Raw genomic sequence first — 23629 nt, 5'->3', positions numbered from 1 at the left:
ATGTTGTATGTTAACCTTATTCTATGAATGATGGCTTTGCTGAGATGCCAAGACTGCAATAAACCTCACTCTTGCCCCCTTCTCCTACCACCAAGCCCTGAAGATGTAGTTCCATTGCATCTGGGCTTGACTGGGTCTTCAGCAGAAGTAAAGACAATTCCGACTTGGATTCCTAAAAGCCATCCCTGCTGAGAAAGCTTGCAAACTGTTTGCAATTTGAAAACACCATGTGTTGGTCTCTGACTTAAATTTTTGTTTTTACTTTTTATTGGGAAGATTTAAAAGCTACATAAAAATGAGAGGATTTCCTGGCAATTTAAAAGACTCTATGTATAGAATCGTCTTTTCCCTCTCAAATTTCTTTATATCTTTAGTTATTGACTCTTTTTAATTCAATGAATTTTATTATATTTGTAGTTGTACAATCATCATCATAACCTAATTTTAGAACATTTCCATCCCAAACCCCCAGCCCATCCCTCCCTCCAACCTGCCCCCTTTGGTAACCATAAGTTTTTCAAAGTCTGTGAGTCTCTTTCTGTTCTGCAAATAAGTTCATTTGTAACCTTTTTTTTAGATTCCACATACAAATGATAGCATACAATGTTTGTCTTTCACTGTCTGACGAACTTCACCTAGTATGATAATTTCTAGGTCCATCCATGTTGTTGCAAATGCCATTATTTCATTCTTTTTTGTGGTTGAGTAATATTCCATTGTGTATATGTGCCACTTCTTCTTTATCCATTCCTTTGTCCATGACATTTAGGTTGCTTCTATGTCTTGGCTATTGTATATAGTGCTGCGATGAACCCTGGGGTACATATATCTTTTGGAGTCATGGTTTTCTCTGGATAGATGCCCAGGAGTAGGATTAGTTATTGACTCTTCTTGGAGGTTCCTAAGGTCCATGGCCTATAGGCTGTTTTCTGTTGTCTAGGAGCTCTGTGATAAATGCCATGCAAAGTCTGGATCTAAATTCTGGCTGGGTCATTTACTAATTATGACTTTATTAATTTTCTCTACACCATCATTTTTCAAGCATAGACAAAAATGTCTACTTCTGTAAATCACTGTATGGGATAAATCAGTTAATACTGTATCTTACTAAATCCAGGACACCAGTTATTATAAGCCCTATTTTATGTACTACTAAGAAACAAGGCTGCCAACTGAAATTATACACAATAAATTCTTACCACCTAAGATTTTTGTTTCACAATTATTGGAATAATTCTTTTAGACTTATTTAGAAATACGTTTTTTTGGAATTCCTGTCATAGTGCAGCAGAAACAAATCCAACAAGGAACCATGAGGTTGTGGGTTCAATCCCTGGCCTCGCTCATTCGCTTAAAGATCTGGCGTTGCCGCGAGCTCTGGTGTAGGCTGCAGACGCGGTTTGGATCTGGCGTTGCTGGGGCTGTGGCATAGGCTGACAGCTGTAGCTTCAAGTAGACCCCTAGCCTGGGAACCTCCATATGCCGCAGGTGTGGCCCTGAGAAGCAAAAAAAAAAAAAAAAATAAAGAAAAAGAAAGAAATTCATTTTTATCATTTATCATTTTTATAGGATTTCATTAGTATTTTTTTCTATTTGACTAAATCTAGTTTTATTTTTTTATCAGTTGAATCACACATATCAGTTATAAGATACATTCTGATTTCAGAGTTGTTAAAATGGGAAGAAATATACATTTAGAATTGATGAAATACATTCTATGTAAACCTTTCTGCTTGCAGTAGGAGTTCAGTGGTTTTCCCCAGTATTTTTGCTTGTGCTTTTATTTGTTTGGTTTTACTGTACATTTCTCTCTTAGAGTTCTTTTATACTCTGGTTGATTTTCTACTATGCCAACTTTTATTTCCACTACTTCTAATAATGACTTTAAGTAGTGTGTTATTAATTTCTTATAATGAATTTTTTAAAAACTTAGGGAGTTCCCTGGTGGTATAGTGGTTACGACTTAGTGCTTTCACTGCTATGGCCTGGGTTCAATCCTTGGTCTGGGAGCTGAGATCCCATGTCAAGCTGCTGCATGCTGTGGCCAAAAAATAAAGAAAAAGAAAAAAAAACTTAGCCTGTTTTTTTTGGGTATCCATCCTTTTTTATCTCTTTTACAACTTGTGAACATCATTAGATATTAAAAAATCCATTCCAGATCTAAATGTAAAAGGCCAAAACAAATTCCTAGCAGAAAACATAGGAGAAGCAGGCAAAAGTTTCTCAAAAAGGAAATATAAAGCACTTTACCCATCAAATAAAATTAATAAATTGGACTATATTAAAATTAAAAACTCCTGGAGTTCCCTCGTGGTGCAGTGGGTTAAGGATCCAGCATTGTCACTGCAGTGACTCTGGTTACTGCAGTGGCCTGGGTTCGATCCCTGGCCGGGGAACTTCTGCATGTCGCAAGACCACGGCCAAAAAAAAAAAAAAAAAACAACAAAAAATTTAAGAACCTCCATTTATCAAAAGATGCAAATTTTGAAGAGAATGGGAGTTCCCATTGTGGCTCAAGCACATTAGGAATGTGACATAATCTCTGTGAGAATGAGGGTTTGATACCTGGGCTCACTCAACAGGTTAAGGATCTGGCATTGTGGAGTTCCCATCGTGGTTCAGTGGTTAACGAATCCAACTAAGAACCATGAGGTTGCAGGTTCGATCCCTGGCCTTCCGCAGTGGGTTAAGGATCTGGCGTTGTGGTGAGCTGTGGTGTAGGTTGCAGATGTGGCTCGGATCCCGCATTGCTGTGGCTGTGGTATAGGCCGGAGGCTACAGCTCTGATTCAACCCCTAGCCTGGGAACCTCCACATGCCTCGGGAGCGGCCCAACAAATGGCAAAAAGACAAAAAAAAAAAAAAAAAAAAAAAAAAAAAAGGATCTGGCATTGCTACAAGCTACCACAGTATTGCTATGGCTGTGGCATAGGCCAGCAGCTGCAACTCCAATTCAACCCCTAGTCTGGGACTTTCCATATGCTACAGGTGTAGCCCTAACAAGAAACAGAGAGAGAGAGAGAGAGAATGAAAAGGCAAGCTATAAATTTGGAAAAGATATTTGCAATGCTTATATCTGACAATGGACTGTCATCCAAAATGCGTAAAATGATAAGAGAAAAAAAGCCCATTGAAGAGAAACTGAGCAAGAGACCTGAAGAGGGAATTCATTAATGAGGTTATGCAAAAGGCCCATAAGCACACAAAAAGATGTTCAACGTCATCATCATCAAGGAAATGCAAACTAACACCATAATGAAATACCACTACACCAGGATCACAATGGCTAAAAATTAAATGGCTGACAATAACAAGTGTTGGCAAGGATGTAGAACAATCAGAACATTCTCCTGATGAGTGTGTACATCGATACAACCATTTTGAAAAATTATTTGGCATTATCTCCTAAAAACGAACATACACATAATCTATGGCCCAGAGATTCTACTCCTAGGGCTATTCCCCACAGAAATATGTATGTATGTTCACCAAAAGACAAGTCCAAGAATGGCCATAGGAGTAGATTGTAATAAAAACTAGAGAGTACCCAAGTGTTAATCTTCAGTAGACAGAAATGTCAGTTGTGATATATTAAACACACTGGAGGAGTTCCTGTTGTGTCTCAGTGGTTAATGAATCTGACTAGGAACCATGAGGTTACGGGTTCTGTCCCTGGCCTTGCTCAGTGGGTTAAGGATCTGGTGTTGCCGTGAGCTGTGGTGTAGGTTGCAGATGCAGCTCGGATCCCACGTTGCTGTGGCTGTGGTGTAGGCTGGTGGCTACAGCTCCGATTCGACCCCTAGCCTGGGAACCTCCATATGCCACGGGTGCAGCCCTAGAAAAGGCAAAAAGTCCAATAAATAAATAAATAAATAAATAAATAAATAAATAAACACACTGGAAATCTACAATAGCATAGATGAATATATATACATATATATATTCATGAATATATATACATATATATGTCTTTTTAGGGCCGCACCTGCATCACATGAAAGTTCCCAGGCTAGGGGTTCAATTGGAGTTGTAGTCCCCGGCCTACACCACAGCCACAGCAATGCCGGAACCTTAACCCACTGGGTGAGGCCAGGGATTGAACCTGCACCCTCATGGTTCCTAGTTGGATTTGTTTCTATCACGCCATGACAGGAACTCCTTTTTTTTTTTTTTTTTTTCCCAGATATAATACTGAAGGAAAGGAGCCGGACCCCTAAGAGTGTTGTGTAATCCTACACATATAAAGTTCAAAACTAAGACATTCATCTGTGGTGACAGAAGCCAAGACACGGAAATTATGTAAAGAGGGCTTCTAGGTGCTGCTCAGGTTCTGTCTCTAGATCTGCATGTTATAGGAGTGTAGACCCACTTTTGAAAATCCACTTAACTATACTCTGGAGATTTGTGCACCTTTTGCTGTTTATGTTAGACTTTTCTATAGTTTCCAGAAAAATGTTAAAGATATGTTCTCCAAATTCTTACATTTCTTCTGGATGATTTAGTCAAGAAGTTTTCCTAGAGTCCAGAAAAATGTTAAAGATATGTTCTCCAAATTCTTACATTTCTTCTGGATGATTTAGTCAAGAAGTTTTCCTTAGGCTCTCACTGCTTTTACTGTCATCATCCTTAGAATACTTTTTCCTTGCTTCAATATTAAAGCAATACAATATTTTTGTACTCAGTCAATGGATGTATCTTATTTCCCTCTTAAATAATGTTCCCTTGAAGACTTCCCTCTCTAAACCAGGAGGCTTATCTTCCCAGGGCAGGAAAAGAGTGAATATTTGGCCTCCTTATCATAATGGTTGGTCTAAAATTAGGGTGGCCAGAGGAAAGATGCAGTGCTCATTCCTGAGCCTCTTTTAGCCCCAGGAATGTGGAATTGAGAGCCAGTGGCCCTGCCATGGATCTGCTGGGGGGCAGGGGGAGTGAGGTGACTCCACTGCCTGGACCACCTGATCAAGGGCCAGATGAACAATTTGGTAGCAATTCAGTGGAGCCCATGGGTCAGTGAAAGCTGAAGTGAGGTCAAGCCAGCTGGAGAGCAGCCCTCGGGCTCTGACCAAGATAAATAAAACTGGGTTGCAGGTTAGAGCAACTGCAGAGGTCAGCTGTGGACACTAGAAGCCAGGGCCAAGGCCAGTTGCACCTCAGTGGTCACCAGCCCCCACACAGCATGAGGCCATGACATCTTGAGGTCACCCAGGCCCCTTCCCTGAGCCTACAATCTACCTTAGAGAGAAGCTGGAAGATGAGGGTAGAATCTGACCAAGTCATTTTGCTGCTGAAGCAGCCTTACTTAAATGGGATTGGTCGCATTCCTGATTTGGACTAATTGTACTAGAATGAACTAAAATGTTTTCATGTCACCTAATGGGTAGGACCTCGTAAGATCAGATTACTTAAAGATAAATCAAGGAGCTAGATTTCTTTGGCACTTCTGGGCATAGTGTGACTACATTTGCAGCCCCCTTTCTCTCTCTCCCTTTTTTTGTTTTGTTTTGTCTTTTTGCCTTTTCTAGGGTCACTCCTGCGACATATGAAGGTTCCCAGGCTAGGGGTCTGATCGGAGCTGTAGCTGCATGGCCTCAGCAACGCAGGATCTGAGCCACGTCTTCGACCTACACCACAGCTCATGGCAACACGGCAACACCCGATCCTTAACCCACTGAGCAAGGCCAGGGACGGAACCCGTAACCTCATGGTTCCTAGTCAGATTCTTTAACCACTGAGCCACTATGGGAACTCCCCCCTTTCTCTTTTTAGCATTTTTCTTGATTTTAGCAACTTGTAAATCTCTGTTGCTGCAAAGGTTCATTTAAGAAATTTTTCTAGATTTTTTTTTTTTTTTTTTTTTTTTTTTTTTTGGTCTTTTTGCTATTTCTTGGGCCGCTCCTGCAGCATATGGAGGTTCCCAGGCTAGGGGTTGAATCGGAGCTGTAGCCACCAGCCTACGCCAGAGCCACAGCAACGCGGGATCCGAGCCGCGTCTGCAACCTACACCACAGCTCACGGCAACACCGGATCGTTAACCTACTGAGCAAGGGCAGGGACCGAACCCGCAACCTCATGGTTCCTAGTCAGATTCGTTAACCACTGCGCCACGATGGGAACTCCCTCAGTCATTTTTCTATTATCAATTATATGGATGATTATTTTCTATTATAAACACATAAATCTGTTCTAAGTACCCTTATAGTTTTTTCCCCTTTGAATTCATTTGCATAGGATAAATTACTCTCGTAGGTTTATTCAGACGGAGGGCAGGCACTCTCGGGTGTGTTGCTCAATTCTTTTCTGAGTCTACATACAGGACATAACTTGCTATCCCATATAAAATGAAAATGGGAGCCCTACTTCAAACAGCAATACATAATCTCCATTAAGGTGATGATAACAGCTTTTTTCCTCTTTTCACTGTCTCCCCCTCCCTGGCCCTCCCTCCATCTGTCCTGGTATTTCTAGTTTGCTATTTAATGTGAGGTTCCCCTGGGCACAGGGATAAGGGCAGTCTGAGTGCAGACCTCACAGGCCCCCTAGGGGTCAGTCCTCTGGCGGCAGTGCATGGGGCATAGCTGCTGCCGGCTTCTCTTCTCCCCCCAGACCAGGGACGTCCCCCTCCCTTAGGCCAGTTGCCCCAGTGCATGGGAATGGGCAAAACTGCAAAGTATTGCAACCTTTGTGCCCAGGTGTAGTGGGTGTCTGGATGTGAGGAGGAGTGAGAGGTTTGCCCGCAGGCCAGGGTATTCCCACTCTGGGTGAGGTCAGCTGCCACCATGCCTGAGTCGCCACTGGGTACACTGTGCCCAACTCTGATCCCTCCCAGGCTCTAGCCAAGGCCCCACCAGGAATGGGGGAGCCAGTGGTTGCTGGCAGGAAGAAGGCCAGGTGATGTCCAGGGCACCAGGGGTTAGGGAGTGAGTGGTTTGAGCTGGTTCCTGGGAGGCAGGGATGCAGCAGAAGAGGGTACAGTGCATGATCCAAGGTGCCAAGCCTCAGGTGCATGCCCCATTATTCCATCGGACTTCACTTACAAAACACAAAGATTAAATCCTGGAGTTCCCACTGTGGCTCAGTGGGTTAAGGACCTGATGGTGTCTCCATAAGAACACAGGCTGGATCCTTGGCCTTACTCAGTGGGTTAAGGATCCGACAGGGCCACGAGCCGTGGCGTAGGTCATAGATGCAGCACTGATCCCGTGTTTCTGTGGCTGTGGCATAGGCTGGTGGCTGCAGCTCCAATTCAATACCTAGGCTGGGAACTCCCATGTGCTATAGGTGTGGCCCTAAAAAGAAAAAAGAAAAAGAAAAAAAAAGATTAAATTCTTAAGAATTTCAAGATGGCTATGAGCATTAAGCCCCTAATGTGGGGCTCTTCAGAGCCCAGGGCCCTGTGGGACTTCACTGATCCAATTTCTAGAAGGTTGTTGCTCCCTGCATTTCAGCAGCAGTTTTTAAAATGTGCTTTGGGGCCCCTGGAGTTCTCAGAGACACTTTTAGGGCATCTATGAAGTCAAAACTATTTTCATAATAACATGAAGACAACAAGTGCCATTTTTGCTCTCATTCTTTTAGGTGTGTACAGGGAGATTTTTCAAAGGCTGCTTGACAGCATGATATTGTAACAGATTGAATTCAGCAGCAGAGTATTCAGCTGTCTTCTATTAAGCCAGACATATATATATATATTTTGCTTTTTAGGGCTGCACCTATTGCATATGGAGGTTCCCAGGCTAGGAGGTCAAATTGGAGCTGCAGCTGCTGGTCTATACCACAGCCACAGCCATGCAAGATCCGAGCTCCGTCTGCGACCTACCCCACAGCTCATGGCAATGCCAGATCCTTAAGCCATTGAGGCCAGGGATTGAACCCCCATCCTCATTGATACTAGTTGGGTTCTTAACCTGCTGAGCCATGATGGGAACTCCTAGTTATTTTTTTTTAAATATGTTGTCATTAAAATTTTTTACATATTTACTTCTATACATTCATTTTTGTAGTTACTTTGAAATGACTGAAGATATTTAACATTTCCCAGTTTTAATTTCTAACACAAGAAATATTGATAGATATAACCCATATAAACAAAAGCTCTTGGGGACCTCAATATTTTTTTTTCTCTGTGCTCATGGCATATAAAAGTTCCTAGGCCAGGGACTGAACCCGGGCCATGGCAGCAACCTGAGCCACTTGCAGTGACCACATTTGATCCTTAGCCCACTGGACCGCAAGGAAACTTCCTCAGTACTTTTTTTAAGGAGTAAATTTTTTAAATTGAAGTAAAATTCATATAACTAAGTATAATATGAAGTAAAATTTATATAAAACTAGCCATTTTAAAGTGCACAATTTGGTAGCATTTGGTGCACCTTTTTTGAGTAACTATCACCTCTATTCAGTTTTAAGACATTTTCATCACCCCAGATGGAAACTGCACCCATTAAACAGTCACTCCTCATTCCTCCCTCCCCTAAGGCATTGGTAACTGCTAGTCTATTTTCTGTCTCTTGGATTTGCCTATTTTAGATATTTCATATAAATGGGATTATCCAATCTGTGACATTTATTTCACTTACTATAATGTCTTTTTTTTTTTTTTGTCTTTTCCAGGGCCACACCTGCGGCATATGGAGGTTCCCAGGCTAGGGGTCTAATCAGAGCTGTAGCTGCTGGCCCACACCAGAGCCACAACATTGCAGAATCCAGCCACATCTGCAACCTACACCACAGCTCACTCGACACTGGATCCTTAACCCACTGAGCAAGGCCAGGGATTGAACCTGCATCCTCATGGTTCCTAGTCGGATTCGTTAACCACTGAGCCACAACAAGAACTCCATAGCATAATGTCTTTGAGGTTCATCCCACCATGGCATGTATCAGTACTTCTTCCTTTTTATAGCTGACTAATACCTCATGGTATGACATGTCATATTTTATTTATACACTCATAAAGTTGATGGGTATTTGGTTCATTTCTACTTTTAGCCACTGTGAAGAGTACTGCTGTGACATTCATGTACAAGTGTGTGCTGGAATACGTGTTTTTAATTCTTTGGGGTATGATACCTAGGAGTGGAATTGCTGGGTCAGATGATAATTATATGCTCAGTTTTTTCAGGAACTGACAAAGTGTTTCCCACAGCAGCTGCATCAGTTTACATTTTCATCAGCAGTATAGGAACATTCCAGTTTCTCCACATTCTCAACCTTGTTATTTTTCTTTTTTTTTTTTTTAATTGTAGCTCTACTAGTGGGTGCGAAGTGGTATCTCATTTGTAAGTTTTGATTTGCATTTCCATATGATTAATGAAGAACACCTTTTCATGCGCTTACTGGCCATGTGTATATTTTCTTTAGAGAAATGTTTACTCAAATCCTTTCTCATTTTTAAATTGGGTTGTCTTTCTGTTGTAGAGTTATAAGCGCTCTTTATATTTTCTGGACATTAGACCTTTATCAGATATATGATTCACAAATGTTTTCTCCCATTTTGTAAGTCATCTTCTTACTTTCTTAGCAGTGTCCTTTGATGCACCAAAGTTTTAAACTGTGTTTATTTATTTTTTTATGAAGTAGAGTCAATCTACAATTTTATTTTATTTTAATTAAAAAATTTTTAATCTCTTGTCTTTTTTTAGGGCTGCACCAGCGGCATATGGAGGTTCCCAGACCAGGGGTCTAATCAGAGCTACAGCTGCCAGCCTACACCACAGGCACAGCAATACCAGATCTGAGCCTCGTCTGTGACCCACACACCATAGCTCACGGCAACGCTGGATCCTCAACCCACTGAGTGAGGCCAGGGATCGAACCCACAATCTCAGGTTCCTAGTCGGATTCGTTTCCGCTGCTCCACGATGGGAACTCCTACAATATTATTTTAGTTTCAGGTATACAGCATAATGATTCAGTATTTTTACATTATACTTTATTAAATGTTATTACAAGATAATTGCTAGAATTTTACATTATACTCTATTAAATGTTATTACAAGATAATGGCTATAATTTTCTGTGCAATATTACATATCCTTGTTGCTTATCTACTTTATACATAGCCGTTTGTATCTTTTAGTGCTGTGAACCTAACTTACCCTTCTCCCCTCCTCTCCCCTCTGGTAACCACTAGTTTGTTTTCTATATCTATGAGAAAAGGTTTTCATCTTGATGAAATCAACTTGCCTAGTTTTTCTTTTGCAGCTTCTGTTTTTTGGTGTCAGTTCTAAGAATCTCTTGTCAAATCCAAAGCATGAAGATTTACCCCCATGTTTTCTTATAAGAGGATGATCATTGCACACATTATAAATCAACTATATTTCAATTTAAAAATAGGCTCTTCCATTTAGATTTATGATCCATTTTGCATTTATTATTTATATGGCATGAGGTGGAGGTCTAACTTCATTCTTTTGCATATAGATATCCAGTGGTCCCAGCATCATTTGTTGAAGAGACTACCTTCCCACCATTGAAGGGTCAATTTTTTTGTTGAAAAATAATTAATCACAGATTTTTGGACATATTTCTGGACTCTCAATTCTATTCCAATTATTTATCTATCTATCCCCATGCCAGTATCACATGGTCTTGATTGCTGTAGCTTTATAGCAAGTTTTGAAATTGGGAAATGTGAGTCCTCCAACTTTGTTTTTCTTTTTCAATATGTTTGGCTATTCAGAATGACTTGCAATTCCTTATCAATTTTACAATCAACTCGTCAATTTCTTCAAAAAAAAAAAGGTCCTTTGGATCATCATAGGGATCGCATTGCCGGTGTGGGTTGCGATGGGCAGTGTGGCCATCTTAAAGCTATTAAGTCTTTGAACCCATGAACCCAGAATGTCTTTCTGGTTATTTAGATCTTTATTTTCTTTTAGCAACATTTTGTAGTTTTCAGAGAGCAAGTCTTATGCCACCTTGGCTAAATTAACTCCAAAGTATTTTTTTTATTATGTTTGATGCTATTATAACTGGAATTGTTCTTGAAATTTTCATTTTCAGATTGTTCATTCCCAGTATATTAGCAATACAGCTGATGTCTCCACATTGATTATATACATATACTTTTTTCTTTTCTTTTTTCTTTTTTGTCTTTTCAGGGCCACACCTGCAGCATATGGACATTCCCAGGCTAGGGGTCGCATTGGAGCTATAGCTGCCAGCCTAAACCATAGCCACAGCAACTTGGGATCTGAGCCACGTCTGCAACCTACACCACAGATCATGGCAACGCCAGATCCTTAACCCACTGAGCAAGGCCAGGGATTGAACCTGCTGAGCCATCATGGGATGGGAACTCCCCCTGCATTGATCTTACATCCTCCAACTTTGCTGAATTTATTAATTAGCTCCAATAGTGTGTGTGTGTGTGTGTGTGTGTATTCTGTGGGATATTCTACATACAGGATCATGTTATCTGTTAATTTTACACTTCCTTTTCAGTTTGGATAATTTTATTTCTACTTCTTGCCTAATTGCCCTGGCTAGGACTTCCTGTATAGTGTTGCTAACTAGTAGTGGTGAAAGCAGACATCCTTGTCTTGTTCCTGATCTTAGGGGAAATGTTTTTAGTTTTCTATAATTGAGTGAGTTAGCTGTGGGTTGGTGCAGCATTTTTATCAAGAAGGGCTCAGTAAGATTTAAGAATGTAAAGGGGTCCTGGTAGAGCATAAGTTAAGAGCAAGGGCTTTGAAGTTAGTCTCTGTCATTTGAATCCCAGCTTGGCCGCTTACTTGCTTCATGATCTGCTTGGATGATTTACTTCACCATGTGATCCTATTTCCTTATTTGGAAACTGGAGAGAATAGTAGCGACAAAACTGCCTCAGAGGGGGAAGCGAAGATTAGATGACTACACGTTAAAACAGTTCCTGATGTATAGTAAATGATCAATTAATGTTAGCAGTTATTCAAAGAACTGAATCAATTTAAGTGTTCACTGGCAATTTCTATTTTTCTAAAGTCTACCCCACATAGATTTAATCGTTTGACTTTCTTTAGGTTATTTAGTAGAGGGTGCCCATTTTCCAAATTTACATTTCTATAATTACTGTGGAGGCCGAACGGTTTTCGAATTTTTGTCATAGCTGTGATTGCTCCCCTTTTAATCTATTTTCCCTCTCCAGTTGTACTTTTCCCTCTCCAGTGGTATTAGCTATCTCACATACTCTTTTGATGCAATCAGGTCTGAGATCAATAACTAAAACGAGTCCAGTTTACACCACATTATCAAGGCTGCTATCGTGCTCATAAAAATAATATTAGGGCTCCAATGACATTAAGGAGCTGGAATTATCTGTCCCACATATTTTGAATCTTTGAAATAAGCCATGGAGCCCGAGCACGTTGCTGTGATTCTGCTGCAGTGATATAAATATGACCTTCCACGAAAAAGCATGTCATGGCCAGAAGTGAAATTCAATGCCACAGGCTGGGTTTCAGAGTCCACATCACTAGACTATGCTGCCTCTCTAGTTACAGGAAAGTAAATATAGACCAGGCTGATTATATGAACACATTTCATTTATTTTTGCCCATCTCTATTCATTTCCCATTTGTTTCAACAGAAGCTAGACCAACCCAGCTATAAGTAGGTCTGCTTATTCTTTTTTTTTTTAATTAAAAAAAAATTTTTTTTTCGTTTTTCAGGCCTCATCTGTGGCATATGGAAGTTCCCAGGCGAGGGGTCAAATCAGAGCTACAGCTGCCCCACAGCCACAGCAACATGGGATCCGAGCCATTGGGACCTAGACCACAGCTCACGGCAATGCCAGATCCTTTAACCCACTGAGCAAGGCCAGGGATTGAACCTGCATCCTCATGGATACTAGTTGGGTTTGTTACTGCTGAGCCACTATGGGAACTCCCAGGTCTGCTAATTCTTCTCCCATTGGCCTCAGAAATCTCCCTTCTTTCCAAGGCTAAGTTTTTCACCTTTGCTCTTTGGTTCATTCCCTTACCATCTTGCTCATCTGTCTTCTCTTTTCTCTCTGGTTACTCTCCTTTTCCACTGGTACCTTTTCCTGGTACAAATATCTAACTGTTTCCCCTATCAGGAAAAAGGCCCTCAACCCTGTGTCAGCCTCAAAGTGTCCCGGCCTTTTTTTTTCCTTTCTATTCACTCTGCTTTCTCGTCAAGCAATGATAGGATGCCTTTGCCCCCCACTCCCACTGATCACCTCTAAGGCTGCTGGAGATCTCCTATCGTCCAAGTATAATGAGCCTCCTTTGTCTATTCATTTGGCCTCATTGGGCATCATTGTTGACTACTTACTCTTTGACACTCTCCTTGCCTGGATTAGTGATGCAGTTTTACAATTTTTCACCTCTCTAACTTTTCCTTTTCAATGTCCTACATGACAAGCTCCTTGTCTGTCTCACCCTTGGGGGTTTACTCAGGATTCCATCCTTGGCTCTCTTCTTTTTTCTCTCTAACCACACATTCTGCATGATCTCTTATATGCCCATGATTTCAGCTAATGCTGGTGATTCTCAAATCTACATCTTCATTCTTGATCATTCTTAATAACATAAAACTTATCTTGGATATCCAAATAGAAACCTCCTATTAGAGTCCCACAGACACATCACACTGGGTTGACATCTCTTTTCCTAGAAACTTCTTCAACTCCTTAGGAAGTAAATTGCTGCTACCTTAAAAAAACAAAAAACAAACAAACAAAAAACAACCCAGCCAAGGAGTTCCCATTGAGGCTTCAGTAGGTTAAGAACCCAACTAGCCTCCCTGAGGATGTGAGTTTGATCCCTGGCCTGGCTCAATGGGTTAAGGCTCTGGAGTTGCCATGAGCTGCAGTGTAGGTCACAGATGCAGCTTGGATCCAGTGTTGCTGTGGCTGTGGCCTCAGTCGTAGCTCTGATTCGACCCCTAGCCTGGGAACTTCCACATGCTGCAGGTGTGGCTGTAAAAAAATTCAGCTGAAATTCTGGCAGTCAAGTGGGAAGAGTGTCAGGCTGTCTGATTTTAGCCTTTGGTTTCAACAGATCACAACACAGAAAATGCAGCACTGTTGTGTTCTTTCTCTCCTACTTTATAAAATTCGATTTTATTGGGGCAGCAACAGCACAAGGAAGGAGGACCCTGTCTCTAGGCCCCAGAGAAAAACCACAATAGGTTTCAATACATCTAGTATATCTTTGTCCCCTTAATTCCCTATCCCTTTTCTCCCCAGCAAGCTGTCACTCCTAAATTCTTCTCTGCTTCATGCCAGTCACATCCAATTAATCACCAAGCTCTGTAGATTCTATTCCTAATTAGCCTCTTCTTTCTACTCTCACTGTAGCTGCCCTTATTCAAGACAATTTCACTTTTCTTGTTTGATTACGACTCTTCTCATCCCTTTGCCTCCTGTTTCACCCCTCTTCACCTCCAACTTCGCATGCTGAATAGAATAAGCTTCTAAAATGGCCAACCTGAACATGTCCTTCTGCATCTTTTTTTTTTTCATTATTATTTCCCCAATACATTTTTTTCTACTGTATAGCATGGTTACCCAGTTACACATACATGTATATATTCTTTTTTCTCACATTATCATGCTCCATCATAAGTGACTAAACATAGTTCCAAGTGCTACACAGCAGGATCTCATAGCTAATCCATTCCAAAGGCAATAGTTTGAATCTGTTAACCTCAAGTACCCCATCCACCCCACTCCCTAGCCCTCCCCCTTGGCAACCACAAGTCTATTCTCCAAGTCCATGATTTTCTTTTCTGTGGAAAGGTTCATTTGTGTCATATATTAGATTCCAGATATAAGTGATATCATACGGTATTTGTCTTTCTCTTTCTGACTTACTTCTTTCAGTATGAGAGTCTCTAGTTCCATCCATGTTGCTGCAGTTGGCATTATTTCATTCTTTTTATGGCTGAGTAGTATTCCATTGTGTATATATACTACATCTTCCTAATCTAATCATCTGTCGATGGACATCTGGGTTGTTTCCATGTCTTGGCTATTGTGAATAGAGCTGCAATGAACATGTGGGTGCATGTGTCTTTTTAAAGGAAAGTTTTGACTGGGTATATGCCCAAGAGTGGGATTACTGGGTCATACGGTAGTTCTATGTATAGATTTCTAAGGTACCTCCATACTATTCTCCATAGTAGTTGTACCAGCTTACGTTCCCACCAGCAGTGCAGGAGGGTTCCCTTTTCTCCACACCCCCTCCAGCATTTGTTATGTGTGGACTTATTAATGATGGCCATTCTGACCAGTCCTTCTCCATCTTAAAATTTTCCCTAGTTCCTCTACCCCAGGGGTTGGGAAGCAGTTCCTAGATTGTGTCATGGTATTTTAGCCTCTGTTCCCTCCCATATGTTGTAGGTAACTTCCTTCTGCAATGCCTTCTCTGCCTAGGTCTTTCAGAAATGACTTCCTCTGAGAAGCCCTGGCTAAATGCTTCATTCTTTCCCCAGTACTTATTGATGCTTATTATTATTGTCCTTCTCAAGCACAACTGTGATTACGATCCTTGGCTTACAGGTCTGAGCCCTCTGTAGATTGGGAATGGGTTGGTCACTTCCTCATACTTTCCTTTTTTATAACCACAGCGCCTAGTAGAGTATGTAGCATATCATGTTCATTCAATAAATACATGTGTATTGAATGAATGAGTTTTAGATTTGATTGTCTGGTTAGGGCCACAGTGAGCTCTCCAGTACCTGGAGGCTGGTTATATAATATATATAGCTGATTTAGCCCACATTCTCTCTCTCCTTCCCATTTCTCCTTTCTGCTTCCTGCCTTTCTGCCACTTCCTTTCCTCCAGACATCAAGCAGGTAGTGAACCAATGACTGAGGAGTGAATGTGAAAGATGGGACAGTCAGTTTTACCATAAACAGAAATCTTACTGTCTGAGTATTCATTGGTCAAGACCCCACAGTTTGAGTTTATGTAAAACAGCAAAGTCAATGCACTTACTAACAAACCAGTCAGTTATGAAATCAGCCGCCATGGGATTAGCCATTAAGTTTACCTCTGCCATTGAGTCAACGGCTTTTATCCAGTAGTCAGTCAGCTTCTCCAGGATTTTGGAGTCACGGAATTTCACGAAGGTGATTGAAGTGATGTTGCAGAATGCCTATTTCACAAATGAAAAATTGACTATAAAACCTGTTAACAAATGAAGGAAATAATGGACGAGGATGAAAACAGGCTAAGTGCTTCAAAGAAGGTGATGTGAATATCAAAGGATCAAGAACTGCCTTTGGAAAACTAATTAATCTCTTGAATACTTGATCCAAGACAAGATCTTGGATTTTGCTGCAAAACTCAAACATGAAATGAATGTTGTCTATTATGCCATCACACTTACTTTATTTACCGATTTATTTTTTTTATTTTTTATTTTTCTAATCTTTTTTTTCTTTTTGTCCTTTTAGGGCCATATCAGCGGCATATGGAGGTTCCCAGGCTAGGGGTCTAATCGGAGTTGTTGCTGTTGGCCTACACCACTGTTCACAGCAACACCAGATCCTTAACCCACTGACCTGCAACCTCATGGTTCCTGGTCAGATTCATTTCTGCTGGGCCACGACGGGAACTCTTACTGATTTATTCTTATCCAAGGTACACGTGTATTGAACAATAGATTTACGAGAACTAAAATGAAAACATGAGTCCATTGATTGCCCTCCTTTTCCCCACTCCTGATTTCCGCCCCTGAAAGCAACATTTTCCAATGCTTGCTTGTGCCCTCATATTTCTAAACAACAAGCTTACATTAGAATTTCCTGATTTTTTCTTCCAGGCTTTGATGCTAGCTATTGACTTTCTATTAGGTTGTTTGCTTAGTTTTCTATCTCCTCTCACTACCTCAGCCTCAAGACTTCGAAGTTTTTCATATCTTAGTAACAATTTCATCTTTTTCTGGAGACCAAGTTCTCCTGGAGTTGCCTCTCTCCTACCCTCAGCTGAACAGCTTGTTCTCCAGGTCTGTTCACACACAGCTATCACTCCATCATCCCTCAGCCTCATTCATGGACTGGAGCTCCTGCTTCCTGAACCCACATCTTCTGCACTGCATACTCCCTTGTTTTGATGGAACATATTCTCTGTTAGCTTTCTGAGAAAAGGCTCAAGGGAGGTAGATTTTTTGAAATCTGGCATTTCTGAATATGCCTTTTCTCCACTGCCCCTGCCTCACCTAACAGTTTAACTTTTTCAAGATAAAGTCTTGAGCTATCTGACTAGATAATCTAAAACGCTCACTAAAACCACCTAAATATACTGGCTAAAATATAACAGAGTCTCTTAAGTGCATAGCTAGGACAGCAAAAAAAAAAAAAAAAAAAAAAAAGCATGAAAATGAATGAACAAGTGGATAAAAATCAGAGGATTTCCAAAACTCAATGTTAAGTGAAAAAATATGTAAGGATGTTATTATGATTTATGTAAGTTGTTATTACGATTTATGTAAAAATATGTAAGGATGTTATTATGATTAAAGTAAGATGTTGTTTACATGTATAGGAAAGTATACACATATGGCTTGGATATGCCCCAATTTCAGGGCAGTTATTACTTCTAGAAATGGAGGGAGAGGAATGAGGCTGGGGAGAGGATTTCAATTTTATTCCTTTTTAAAAAGATTTGAAACACTTTCATCTTTGTCAGCCCCCTCAATTTTTACAGCTATTATTCTTATAGGGTAGAGGTCTATAATAGTTACATTTCATTTTGTAACTCCAAGTTTTCCATGTTTTGCCTACAGTTATTTCAAAAATAGAAATATTTTATTTTATTTCTTTTTTTTTTTTTTTTTTTTTTTTTTGCTTTTTAGGGTCGCACTCTCGGCATATGGAATTTCCCAGGCTAGGGGTCCAATCAGAGCTACAGCTGCCGGCCTATACCACAGCCACAGCAACATGGGATCCACACCTAGTCTGTGACCTATACCATAGCTCATGGCAACACCAGATCCCCAACCCACTGAGTGAGGCCAGGGGTCGAAGCTGAAACCTCATGGTTCCTAGTCGGATCCGTTTCTGTTGCACCAGGATGGGAACGCCAAAAAAAAAAAAAAGAAAAAAGAAAAAAGAAAAATTTTAAATGGCATAGTTTTAAATCACATAGTTTTATGACTATGTAAATATTAGTTACCAAGGAAGCAATAAATGTGACTAGAGCCAGAGAACATTAATATGTGTAAATATTCATCTTGTTTAAACTTTGTTGGTCCAGGGAGATCCTTTCAAGCATCCCAATGTGCTCAATTCTCTTAATTGCAATTTTGCTTTACGTGGTGTTGATGTTCGGATGGCTGGGAGGTCAAAACTAACCTTCTTCCATGTTGGGGCTGGCTACTGGCTGGGATCTCAGCTCAGCTGACAGCCAGGGGCTTTGGTTCTTCCCTGTGTTAGCATTTCCAGGTGGCTGCTTGGGCCTCTTCACAGCATGGTGGCTGAGAGGAAGACCACCATAAGAGGACACACTCCAATGGGCAAGTGCTTACAAGCTTCAGCTGAAATTATGCTTCCCATTGGCCAAAGCAAGTAAGGCACATGCCAAGTCCAGAGTGAGTATGGTTGGGAATGACAAAGGGCATGAGTACTGACAAGGGTGGTTTGGGGGCCACCAAACTCACAGCTACCACAATCTTCTGTGTACACTTCACATTTCTGGTCTACTAGGAGTACCCTTTCCTGTTTCAAGTATTGTATTGTTTAGTGTTTTTAAAAACTGTATAGATTGACAGTTAATTATGTTAACTATTCTTATGTTACCTATTTTTATATTAACCCTAGAATCGGAATTTGGAGAGGAAGAGTAAACACAAGGAAGTCCCTCTACCTCCCCTCCAATCAGGTCTGTCTAACCCGAAACCTAACATGTGAGGTCTTTTTGTTACACCTCAGAAGCTGTCTGAACAATGCAGCAGTCTTGGGTTTGGTTGTCCCAGGCCCATCCTTTTTGTGCAAGAATGTCAAATTACCCTTCATTTGTTTGCCTGCCAATCCATAATGTTCTACCCTTATCGACTTAGAATGTTTCTTCTCTCTTGCCAGCCATTCAAATTTCAAACTCCCTATTGCCTCATTTATGCTAAAATGGTATCATATGAAATAATATCCACAGAACATTGCCTGAAGGATATCCACGAATACCCTTTGACCAGAGCTGGCAAACTGATTTAAGCTGGCAAGTGGGAAGAAGCCTATTGGTGTGCCCCATTGAGAAGGTCTAGCATGTGATGTCCAGTCTCCATGGGAAAGACTTTCAGTGGTCATCAGTGACGTCTACTCCGGGCTTGGGCTGGAAGTGAGGGTGTGCTTGCCAGGAAGATATTTCCACCCCAGCCCCTAGATACTGTAAAATTTATCACTAAACCAAGCCAAACCTTCAGAGAGTTGCTTATCTGCGTGGAATTCTTTTGGCTCCTTTGCCCTGAGCGGCTCTTGGAATATGCCAACCACCTGCATTGAAGATGCACTGAGAGGCAACTGGGCAGAGTTAGATTCTATATTTGTTGTAGGAATGTTGCTGAGGACATACTATATGACACGGTGTTCCCTTTAAGAGGAGCCATGAAAGAGTTCTTCTGAGCAACTGATCTGTTTTTATCTTATGGACACTGCGAATGTTATTCCATGATGTTTCCCTCTTTTCTTTGGTTGCTAGGAAACCCAGGGCAATGGTGCAGATCTCATCTAGCAGCTGCGCAAGACTTTTTGACAAATATTTTACATGCTAACTTTACCTCTCCCTTCAGTGAGCATTTATTGAGCATCTGCTCTATGCCTGGCGCTGCCCAAAAATATCCATGTTAAGCATGGTAGCATATTAATACAAATCAGGTATTCGTGGCCAAATGCAAAGCCAGTGTTTAATGTAACTTAGTGTTTAAGATAACTTAATGTTTTTTTTGAGTGGACTGGTCACTCTCTGGTCCCTTCTCTGGATAGGATTTTGGTAACCTACCTACTTAAGTGCATCACCCTTGCCCTGGTCACTCTCAGGTCATTTTTCTGTCTCTATACACCTACAGATCAATCTGTTTGATTGCTCTTTGCATATTTATCTAGAGTGTCCACCCTTTCAGGAGAACACAGATACAGTTTTGTCAGAAAGATAAAAAAGTTGAAAAAATGGGAGAGGGAAATGGGGAGAGACAAATTGGGGGTATGGGATTAACAGATACAAGATACTCTATATAAAATGGATACGCAACAAGGATATACTGTATTGGAGTATATATTGGGAGTCATAACCAATGTCTTGTAATAACCCATAATGGAATATAATCTGCAAAAATTACTGAAATGCTCTGCTCTACACCCGAAAACTAACACAATATTGTCAATCAGCTATAATATGAGAAAGAAAAGAAAAGGAAGGAAGGATGGATGGATGAAAGAAAGAGCGAGAGAGGAAGGAAGGAAGGAAGAAAGAAGTGGAAAGCTGAAGCATGTGATGACGGGAAGAGAGCCTAGGGCTGTGGCTAAAGAGTGAACAGTGGGATGGCGTCTCTGTGCTCCCAGAAGAGCCTCACTCTGTGCTCCCTGCCTAGCAGCGTTCTTCCTTAGTTCCTACTTCCTACAGGACCAAATTCTCAGTTTTGCTTTCACTTCCCCACCATGGCAGAATCAGGCACGGTCAAGGGCTCTTCAGTTTAATCCCCCATGAATCAATTATTTTGAATCAACACACCAAACACTGTCTTTCTCACCAGGAAATGGGCAGTGCACAGGCCTCCACGTGTCTAATTTTGCTTCCAGGAAGCTTGGAGTCAAATCTCACAGCTACAATATTAGCCTTCATGGGTTGCAAGATGGATGGTCCTAAAAAAACAAAAACAAAAACAAAAAACAAACAACAAACAAAAACTCCTGAAAATCAAAAACAAAACAACAATTTTATTGTCTGAAGGACTTTTAGGTCATATCCAACCCCCTCTTTTTTTTAAGAGAATGGGAACTCCATAATTACTGATTTGCACTGAGCAGAGCTCAAGAACTCAGCCTCCTAAGCAAAGAGTCAACTGGCCAAATCTGTAGGATGTCCATCCACTGTTTCTAAGGTGCCCAGTGTGGTGTTTTGCTGCTGGTCAGCCGTGGCATTGAGGGCATAGTGACTTGCATTCAAGTTCATCCTCTTAAGAGAGCCCTTTGACCTTGGGCAAGTTGCTGAACCTCTTTGAGCCCCAGTTTCTTTTTTTTTTTTTTGCTATTTCTTGGGCAGCTCCCGCGGCATATGGAGGCTCGCAGGCTAGGGGTCGAATCGGAGCTGTAGCCACCGGCCTATGCCAGAGCCACAGCAACGCGGGACCCGAGCCGCGTCTGCAGCTCAGGGCAACGCCGGATCGTTTAACCCACTGAGCAAGGGCAGGGACGGAACCCGCAACCCCATGGTTCCTAGTCGGATTCGTCAACCACTGTGCCACGACTAGAACTCCTGAGCCCCAGTTTCTTCATCCATAAATCACTCCATATTCTTCAGAGAACTCTTGTGAAGATTAAAGGAGATAATGTTGATGAAATTCTTTTATAATTTACAGACTACTGCAGTGCTGGAGAATGAGATTATAGTCACTGGGTTTGTCCCCTCCCCCCCAAGCCTGGAGTGTGTCTCTATCAAATTGTCTTCTCCACTATAAGCATTCTGACTGCTCATGTTTTCAGCATTAAGATGAATGGTTGTCAGCCAAATTACATCATCTCCAATATGTATACCAAAGTACCCCCAAAGCTTTGCTATGGCCCTCAGGTCCCTTGCAGATTCCTAGGGAGCATTCACAGGTCTGGGATGTTGGGTGCTTCTGCCCTTGAGTTCAGATGCCCTTGTGCCACTCTGCTGATGGAAATGCTCACCAATCCCTCTCAGGTGGTCTCTGTTAGCATGCTCTTCGACTCTACCCTCTTCCTGGGACACTGAATTCATTTCTTTGTTTTAAGCTACACATCTAAGCTGGTGCCACCAGATCTGTATCTGCAGCCTGTGCCTCTCTCGGTGCTAAGGACTAGTATCCCCAGTTGCCTACAGGACAGCTCCTTCTGGGAGCCCCATGGATACTGGAAATCCAACATATCCAAAACCAAATTCAACCTCAACCCCTCCTTCCAACTCTCTCCTCTTACAATTCCTATCCAGATCTTTCACACCTGCCCCTGCCCCTCACTGCCATCACTTTGGTTCAGGTCCTCAGCATCTCTTGCTAGAATAAGGCTCCTAATTGATTTTCTTGTGTCCCATGACTCCTTTTTCTGAACTATGGTCCCCCTCAGCTGCCAGGCAGAGCTTTAAAGATGTTACTCTAAGTCAGGCTCTCCTGCCACTTGTAAATCTCGAATTCTTCCTGCCCTTGAGGTTTTCTGAGGTTGAGCCCCTGATCACCTCCCCATCTTTACTTCCCACCAGCTCCTCTCATACACAACACCCCAGGATTTCCAACCAGAGCAAACAACTTGAGGTTCATCAAGTGACATGCTCTCTCATAAATTTTTGCCTTTACCATGTGCTGTTTGCACTTTTTGGAAAACTCCACTATTCCTTGTCTGCTTGGACAGCTACTATTTGTTTGCAAGGCTGGTCTAAAGCCTCCCCTCCTCCCTGAAGCTTTTCTTGACTCCTCCAGACAGAATTGGTAGTTCCTACAGCACTTTGTACATAAATTTTTTATAGCCTTGCATGCTAACTGTTTACACGTTTTTCTCACACTAGGCTGTGGTCTTCATGGGCAAGATGTATTTGTAATTCATCTTTGTGTGATCGCTTCTCAGAACAATGCTAGAACCATGGTAGATCCTCTGAGAATGTTTGAGTAAGTTTATCAATGATTTAATTATCATATCCATTCTTACAGTAGCAGAGAACATAATGGAAGCCAGGTTGATATGATAAGGAGGAATAAGTCTAGGGCTGTGATGCTCAATACAGAAGCAACTGACCACATGTGGCTACTGAGCACTTGAAATGTGACTAGGCTGAAATGAATTATCCTTTTAAGTGTAAAATACAAAAATATAAAAAAAAAACTTTTAAGATTTAGTATTTTAAAAAGGTTGTAAATTATCCTATTAATATCTTTGACAATGATGACTCTTTTGGCTATATTATGTTAAATAAAATGCACTATTAAAATCAGTTTCAGGAGTTCCTGTTGTGACTTAGCGGCTTAAGAACCTGACTTGTATCCATGAGGACATGGGTTCGATCCCTGGCCTCATTCAATGGGTTAAGGATCAGGCACTGCCGAGAGCTGTGGTGTAGGTCAGACGATGGTGCAGATACTGTGTTGCTGTGGCTGTGGTGTAGGCCGGCAGCTGTGGCTCTGATTTGACCTCTAGCCTGGAAACTTCCATATGCCCCAGGTGCAGCCCTAAAAAAGAAAAGAAAATTACCTCTGTCTTTTTACTTTTTTATGTGGCTACTAGAAAAGAGAGCCCAATGGTGTCTTCAGCTTGCTAGTAGTTGTAAGATCACTAACGACATGCGCTTCCCTTGGTTGCTTAAGCTGTTCTCTGAAAGCCACTTCCCTTCCTTTTCCCAGGCAGTAGAGGAATCCAGGCTCTGTCCCGGGGGTGGGGGTGGGGGCGTTCTGAAGGGCCCCCCCCGCCCCGCCACACGCCCACACGGTCAAGCAGCCAGGGGAAATTTGGTGCACACTAT

The sequence above is a fragment of the Sus scrofa genome, chromosome 7, assembly GCF_054392235.1.
Source record: "Sus scrofa isolate SSC_HxYL_T2T_F1_AM1 chromosome 7, Sscrofa_HxYL_maternal_Yorkshire_Landrace_v2.0, whole genome shotgun sequence".
Classification (NCBI taxonomy): domain Eukaryota; kingdom Metazoa; phylum Chordata; class Mammalia; order Artiodactyla; family Suidae; genus Sus; species Sus scrofa.
The sequence above is the reverse complement of the archived record's forward strand: the minus strand, read 5'-3'. Positions refer to the sequence as shown.